Here is a 6,951-nt window from a genome sequence, read left to right on the forward strand (position 1 = left end):
CATCATGAGTACATCAAGTGCTGTGCTGATTTGCGTAATAGCCTTAATTAATTAATTAGCAATTGGTGCCCAAACAGTGTTTTGGAGCTCTGATGGTTAGGAGAATAAGGACTTAGTTACACAAGTAATTCCAAAGCTGACCCTCTGGCTGTTCACTTCCATTCGTGTCAGGAAAATCCAGTGTGAGTAGGTCCCTGAAGGGGCTGATGGGGAAGAGGGAGAGACCCCTATCTCTAATGTTTAGATAACCTGCTGTTGCCACATTCTGTTTTCTTTTCAGTAGTGTCGTTGACTGAGATTGAGCAGATGTGGAATATGAGTCCCCCAAAATGAAAGCAAGGCTCCTACTTAGTCTTGTCCATTGTGAAAGGAACTTTCGGGGTTCCCTCTGGAGTGTTGGGCATAGCTCTTGTCTGGGTTATTCTCCGAAAGTTTATCATTTGCAGTTAGCACTGGGTTTCTCAAGCATCTGCTCTTGACCCTGCAGGCCAATTATATTCACAAATAATCTTTAGCCTATCCCTGTGTGTGTAGAATCAGAGCCGTGGACTCCAAACAGCCACATAGCAGACCCTCCAGCTGGCTTTCACAGACAGAAAATCACAGAGGAGGAGATCAGTCATCTTTCTCCTGTGAATCAAGTGCTGGATTCAGAACATCTGCCTTTGTGTCAGCACCATAACTCCCTTAGGACACCACAGAGTTCCCTAAGTTTTATGCTGCTGTCATTAGGTGCTGTCGAGTCAAGCACGACTCATAGCAACCCTGTGAACAAAAGATCCAAACTCTGTTCTATCCTGTGTCCTTCTCACACTTTACACAAGAGCCCATTGTAGCAGTCACTGCAATCCACCTGGTTGAGGGTCTTCCTCTCTTTTGCCAACCCTCCACCCTTCCCAGCATCATAGCCTTCTCCAAGGAATAACATCTCCTAGCAACATGCACAAAGGATGTGAATCATTCTTGCCTTCAAAGAACACTGTGACTGCACCCTGTCTAAGACACAGCTGTTTGTTTTCCTGGCTGTCCATTTAGTGCTCAGTGCTCCTCTAGTCACATGATACTATATACAGTGTTGTTGTATACCATATGGAACTGACCCATAGCTGGCCCTCCAGCAGGTTCTCAGAGTCCGTTGACTGCATGGAAGGATAGTGTCCGTCCCTCTCCTGCAGAGCAGCTGGTGGCCTCGAACAACATTCCTTCAGGATTGCAGCACAGCTTCTTACCTCTAGGCCACCAGAACGCCTGCCCTTGTTATACACTATCATAACCCTAGATATCTGCGCTTATTCTATATGTATAAATCTCGGGTCCCATGTAAACGTACAACATTGTCTTTAGGGTGATTTGACTATCTTCTACAACGTCGACTAAAATGAATGCCTGATAAGCCATGCATTTCTTTACTTATTGGAGAAACAACTGAGTAGGAAGGACTGAATTTTTTTCCTTAAAAAAAAAAGGAATTTGTGTTTCCATATGCTGTTGTCGATGTGGATGAATGAAACATAGTGACATCGAGAATGAGGGGAAGAAGAGAGTGAAGGCCGGGGGCAAACCTCTCGAACACTGCAGCCCCAAGCTTAGGGTCTCTCCTGCCTTTATTGAAAATTCCCAGGACATGTATCACAGGGAAAATTGTTTACTAATTGGCTATGATTTTCTCTGCTGACATCCTTATGCTTATCTCAGGAATGATGGGTTTACAAACACAAACTGAGAGTAACAGAGGTGCCACAAGGTCTGCTCCAAGTGCCTGTCTCCTATGATCCATCTCAGGAGAAATGCCACCTAATTCTTGGTGATCTGTCACAAGAGGAATTCCAGCTTGAACCTGTGCCTCCTTCAGTTCCTGTTTAAGCGTTTGGTTTAACGTTTGGCTTCCCACAGTATGCTTCTGTGGACCCAGCGTACTCTCATACGTATAAGGGACAGAAGAAAATACTTCCGTTCCATAGTGGTTCCACGATGGTTGGATATCACTCTGCTTTCAGTCTGTCCTTTATATTTTCTTCATTGTTATTAAAGATCTTTTCAAAAGAAGTTGAAATTGACTATTCCCAACAGACTTATCTTCCAAATTCAGCAATTCTCTATTTTGTGGTGTTTTTTTCCCGGGACACAGAATATGTGTACAAATATTCACAGTGAAACGATCGACAGGTTCATTGACTCTATAGTAAATCTGTAGGTACAAGCCAGGATTTCCTCCATAAAGAAATGAAAGTCATAAGATCCAGCACAAGACTGATATCTGATGCCCTCAGTAGATCTTGGAAGAAAATAATCGTCTGTCTGTATGATTTCTTAGTTTCCTAGGTATGTGAGGCTCCTTTTTCGTTCTTGCCCACATTGTGAGACAGGGTACCGATCTGATCCGGAATACGCTGTGTGTTTCAGGCACCATTGCTGCTTGATGATGTGGTCATCTTCTTCAGCCCGGAAGAGTGGGCCTTGTTGAGTGTTGCGCAGAAGAAGCTCTACAGGGAGGTGATGATGGAAATCTTGGAAAACCTGGACTTCATAGGTAAAATTAAGATTTGATATGCTTGCAAATCCTTGGAATGCATAGAAAATGAATTCATGCACATGACTTTTTTTTTTTTTAATTTATTTCATTATTGTTTTGTGTGTCTGTGTACTGTCAAATCGGATTTGACTGGTACAGGAGGAGATTGTCCCTCCTTTCCCGGCAGAGCATCTGGTGGATTTGAACCATGCACCTCTGGGATTGCAGTGCAGCTTCTTGCCACTAGGCCACCAGAGCTCCCCTGCACATGACTTTTGAACTTTGGCAGAAGAATTGGAATACAAGGTTCAGTGAAGCAGACATGGCCACCTGGCTTTTACTGCTCAGGAAAATGACTTTTTCATGGAAGCCTTTGTATCTGAGAACACCTTTTCTGTGGTTCAGTAAATTTAGATCTGTCAGTAGCCTAAGTGTACACTCCTAATTTTTATGGGTCAGAATTTTTTTTAACTTTTTATTTTCATTATTATTGTGTGTGTCTGTACCATCAAGTCAGATCTGACTGGTACAGGAGGAGATTGCCCCTCCTTCTCCGGCAGAGCATCTGGTGGATTTGAACCACATATCTCTGGGATTGCCTCGCAGCTTCTTGCCACTAGGCCACCAGAGCTCCTATGGGTCAGAATTAAGGCCTAGTCTATGGCCGTGGGGTCTAACCCTCATTTATTGCTCCTGTGTTGTTGTTCTTACTTTATTGCTGTTGTTGTTTTGGTGTTTTTTCGAATTGGATCCGACTGGCACAGGAGGAGAATGCCCCTTCTTCTCCAGCGAAGCAACTGGTGGATTCGAACCCCATGCCTTTGGGTTTGCAACGTCTTGCTGCTGTTCCACCTGAGGCCTCTTGGGCTCCTGAGTTGAGAAGCTCTATGAAATCGTTACTATGCTGTGGATCTTTTGCATGTTGAGAAATCAGCATTTTCATGAACCAGTTAGAAAAAAATGCCTCTTTTGCTGGATGTTACAGCTTAACAGATCACCAGACAGTCTTTTCTGCATCAGCAGGCCAGTCCTGGAGCCATCTTTCTATTTTTCCTGTGATGTGTGTCTTGTGTCATGTTCTGTGAATCCTCTGTGACATTGTGTGTGTTCTGTGCATTGTCATGTGTGTACTGTTCTGTATGATGTTGTGTGTGCTGTGTCAGTCATCTTTGTAATTATCCACCTAGAAGAATCTCATTCATATCATCATGTCTTTGATTTGTTTCAGAAGGGGGATTCATAGTGAACAGTTTGCCATCCCGTGTCAAAGTGCTGAAACTCAAAAATGTACCCATGTGACTGTTGGTTCAGAGCAGCCAAATGTCTGTTGCTTTCTTCTCTTTATGTGTTGTCAAAATTATTGTTGTTAGGGGGAGCTCTGGTGGCCTAGAGGCAAAAAGCTGCACTGCAATCCCAGAGGAACACGGTTCAAATCCACCAGATGCTCTGCCGGAGAAGGAGGCACAATATCCTCCTGTACCAGTCAGATCTGATTTGATGGTACACGCACACAAAATAAAAAAATTTAAAAAATTATTGTTGTTATATAACAGACATTGAACACGTGAATGACGGAGAAGCATTATCCCCTGAATGTACTCAGCTGACATTCTTTGAGACGACCCACCCTTGGTCTTCCATGGTACGGAAAATGGTAAAACTGTGTGGCAAAGAAAATCTACATAAACACAAAGAGAACTATTGGAGGTGAGTATCAGGAAAATGAAAAAACCAACAAATACCAAAACACAACAAATACTCATGAGAAACATTGTGACTTTGGAAACAGGTATCAGAAAGTGTAATTAGATTTGTAAGTGCAGTTCTAGGAAGTATATTTTTGCTAAATGAAGTCGTATGAGACTCTTGAGAAGTTAAACTCACACATCTTCATTGGGATTTATTGTGGGCCTATGGGAACACGCTCACTTACAGCTGTGTGATATTTATTTTTCCCAGAAGTCGAACAGTGCAGGAGGTGTGTGAAGGGATTGAAGACACTCAGCCTGGGAAAATGCACATCAGATTTCTAAGTTATTCCTGCAACCGTGTCGACATAAACCTGTTGAGGAGTGACCTTGGTGACACCGGCCATGAATGTAAGAAATGTGGCCAAGATTTCTGTACCTTCTCTTCATTTTTGATCCATGTGGTAGATGAACATGAACCTTCAGAATGTGCTTTCCCTTTAGTTTCCAAAGAAGAGTTTAATTTTCTAGAAAAGCTTAATGAGTGTATTGAAAAGGGGAAACCCTTTTCTTCTTCTGCCCCCGTTACTAGTACTTTAGACAACACAGTAAAGAGAAACATTGACAGTACAGAGATGCCGTATCATTGTAAGGTATGTGGACAATCTTCGCGTTCTTTGTCATGTCTGCGGAGACATGCGAGAACACATACAGACGGGAAACCTTATGAATGTCACCAGTGTGGGAAAACCTTTCCTCGGCTTGCTCTTTTAACTCTCCATGCCAAAATGCACTCAGCAAAGAGACCTTTTCAATGTATGGAAGGTGAGCAGACCTTTTCATGGTCAGATCACCTCCTTAAACAAAGAGGAACTCACACAAGACAATATGAACGTCAGGAATGTGAGGAAGCCTTTTCAAAATCCACGCACCTCATTAGACATAGAAGAATTCAGGGAGGACAGAGGCCTTATACATGCAAGGAATGTTTAAAGACCTTTTGTCACTTTTCTCATCTTAGAGGACGCACAAGAACACACACAGGAGAGAAGCCTTATGAGTGTAAAGAGTGTAGGAAACTGTTCCCGCGGTTAGCTGATCTCAAGGAACACAGAAAAATTCACACAGGAGAGACATCTTATCAATGTACAAGCTGTGGGAAAACATTTTCTCAATCAGGTAACCTCACTTCACACAGAGCAGTTCACACAGGGGAGAGACCTTATGAATGTCAGGACCGTGGGAAAACATTTTCACGATCACATAACGTAACTGGACGTAGAAGAGTTCACACAGGAGAGAGACCTTACGAATGTCAGGACTGTGGGAAAACATTTTTACGATCAAGTTACCTCACTGTACATCGAAGAATTCATACAGGAGAGAGACCTTATGAGTGTCAGGAATGTGGGAAAACATTTTCTCGATCAGGTGCCCTCACTGTCCATAGAAGAGTCCACACAGGAGAGAGACCTTACCAATGTCAGGACTGTGGGAGGACATTTTCTCGATCAGGCAACCTCAGTGTACATAGAAGAGTCCACACAAAAGAGAGACCTTACGAATATCAGGACTGTGGGAAAATATTTTCACATTCAAGTGAGCTCACGTTACATAGAAGAATTCACACTGGAGAGAGACCTTATGAATGTCAGGAATGTGGGAAAACATTTTCACGATCAACTACCCTCACTGTACATAGAAGACTCCACACTGGAGAGAAACCTTACGAATGTCAGGACTGTGGGAAAGCCTTTTCCGAATCAGGTGCCCTCACTGTACATAGAAGAGTTCACACAGGAGAGAGACCTTACAAGTGTCAGGAATGTGGGAAGACATTTTCTCGATCCGATGCACTCACTGTACATAAAAGAGTCCACACAGGAGAGAAACCTTATGAATGTCAGCACTGTGGAAAAGCTTTTTCATATTCAGGTACCCTCACTGTACATAGAAGAATCCACACAGGAGAGAGACCGTACGAATGTCAGGACTGTGGGAAGACATTTTCAAAATCAAGTCACGTCACATTACATAGAAGAATTCACACTGGAAAGAGACCCTTTCAATGAAAAGAATGTGGGAAAACCTTTGCTCAATCAGCTCACCTCACTCAACATAGAAGAATTCACAGAGGAGGGAGACCTTCGGAATGTCAGGACTGTGGGAAAGCTTTTTCAGATTCAGGTGTGCTCACTGTGCATAGAAGAAGAGTCCACGCAGGAGAGAGACCTTACCAATGTCAGGACTGTGGGAAATTTTTTTTTTCAATCAGGTAATCTCACTGTACATAGAAGAATTCACTTAGGAGAGAGACCATAGGTGTTGCAGGCAGAGGGTAAAGTATTTTTGTGATTATTAATAATGAGACAGCTTACCAGGAATGATATAGAACAGAGAGTGTGAAAAGCAGGGGGCCAGCAGTTCTCCCCTGAAGACCCCCAGCCATGCTTCCTGAGTATTTATGGAGAATCGGAAGGTGAACAAAGTAAAATCCTAAGGAAGTACAAAACAACACAAGGGCTCATGGGGAAGTCTTTTGCAGACAAGGCCAGGTTCCTCTCTGTTGTTTACTTTATGCTCATCTCAGGAGGGAGGGATTCAGTCACTACAAACTAAGAACAGTGTTGACTCTTAAGGAATGGCATAGTGCCACAGGGTGAATTCTAGCTTCTGTTAAGCCTCTCTCATATCCTGATATTACACTAGGTTTATTATTAATATTAAATTTGATATTCAGCTTTCCACTCT

The 6,951-nt window shown here is 42.9% G+C and overlaps 1 pseudogene; it reads left to right on the forward strand.

The window, feature by feature from the left end:
- Window positions 1–4,835: 4,835 nt before the first annotated feature.
- On the forward strand, window positions 4,836–6,522 carry LOC102874445 (annotated as a pseudogene).
- The last annotated feature ends 429 nt before the right edge of the window (window positions 6,523–6,951 follow it).

Source organism: Elephantulus edwardii, unplaced genomic scaffold (assembly GCF_000299155.1).
Source record: "Elephantulus edwardii isolate Elephantulus edwardi_28Jun2011 unplaced genomic scaffold, EleEdw1.0 scaffold00598, whole genome shotgun sequence".
In the NCBI taxonomy this organism is placed as follows: Eukaryota; Metazoa; Chordata; class Mammalia; order Macroscelidea; family Macroscelididae; genus Elephantulus; species Elephantulus edwardii.